Raw genomic sequence first — 1,100 nt, forward strand, 5'->3', positions numbered from 1 at the left:
TGTGCAAAGCATGACACCACGTGTGGAAACTTATATCACCCTCTATGGTGACCGTATCTCGAAATAACATCTTATGTCAGAATGCCAGCGGACGGTAATTGCATTTTTTTTTTCACTTTTACTTATTCAGCACAAGATAACCATTTTGTCTCTTGAACAGTTTTCAAAACCTTCTAGAATTCAAAGCTCAATCTTTATTGTTATGTCTTAGTATTCTGACATTATTTTACTTCACTTGGCATCCAAACACACTTACTTTTTTAATGCGCCATATAGCCGTTTGCAATCCGTCTTAACAACCTTCACCAGTGTATTAGTACTGTGTAAACGGGGCGTTGACGTTTTATTTTAAATATTCCTTTGAACTGGGATTATTGTAATTAGAAGACGTCGTCGGACTGTCTCTACGCTTCTAGTAGTTTGAAATTTTAGTAGAAGTAGTTCAGAACTGTACAAACTTGTTATTTCTAAAATAGTTTCGCATTAAACTAATTGAGCTACAATAATAAATGTTAAATAAGAAACAAAAGGTTGGTTAACATAATATTAAATTTCTCTTCAAGTTTAACTGCGTTAAAAAACAGCCAGTAATTACAATAAAACTGAACATTGGGAAAAGTTACTTAAGTACAGATATCACGCAAAAACTCCGTTTAATTGCATTCGATAGCGGTTAAAATGGATATTTTCGTTGAAATATGCTGCCTGAAACTTTTTGCGATTACAATACTTTCTTTTTACTTCGTATAAGGAAGTAAAAATAGATAAATTGTACGGTATTTCTCCCGCCTTCCTGGCGTGCCTTCGTGGTGTAGTGGTTCTGCACGCTGGGCCGATATTCCAGAGGTCCGTGGTTCGATTCCCGGCGAAGGCGTTTGCTCATTTTTCATCTCTCCGGCTTTTCCAATTAACCTAGTGTCTCTACAGTGGCGCCCGAATTAAAAGGGTGTTGAATGAGGATTCTCCTCACCCAGGATTTTGTGACTGGGTCCCCTAAAAAACCCCAGTCGCCCTTTAAAAGGGGGAGTATGTAGGGTACTTCTTTCGCCTTCCTAGCGTGCCTTCGGAGTGTAATGGTCAGGGCAATGAGCCGGTATTTC

General features: G+C 38.5%; 1 non-coding gene across 1 annotated transcript; it reads left to right on the forward strand.

The window, feature by feature from the left end:
* The first annotated feature begins 800 nt into the window (after window positions 1–800).
* Window positions 801–874, forward strand: TRNAI-GAU (transfer RNA isoleucine (anticodon GAU)). The gene has a single exon. It is a non-coding gene; the product is annotated as a tRNA-Ile (tRNA).
* Window positions 875–1,100: the final 226 nt, after the last annotated feature.

Source organism: Stegodyphus dumicola, chromosome 1, assembly GCF_044657685.1.
Source record: "Stegodyphus dumicola isolate Sdum_Otavi_A_Nest chromosome 1, ASM4465768v1".
Taxonomy (NCBI): domain Eukaryota; kingdom Metazoa; phylum Arthropoda; class Arachnida; order Araneae; family Eresidae; genus Stegodyphus; species Stegodyphus dumicola.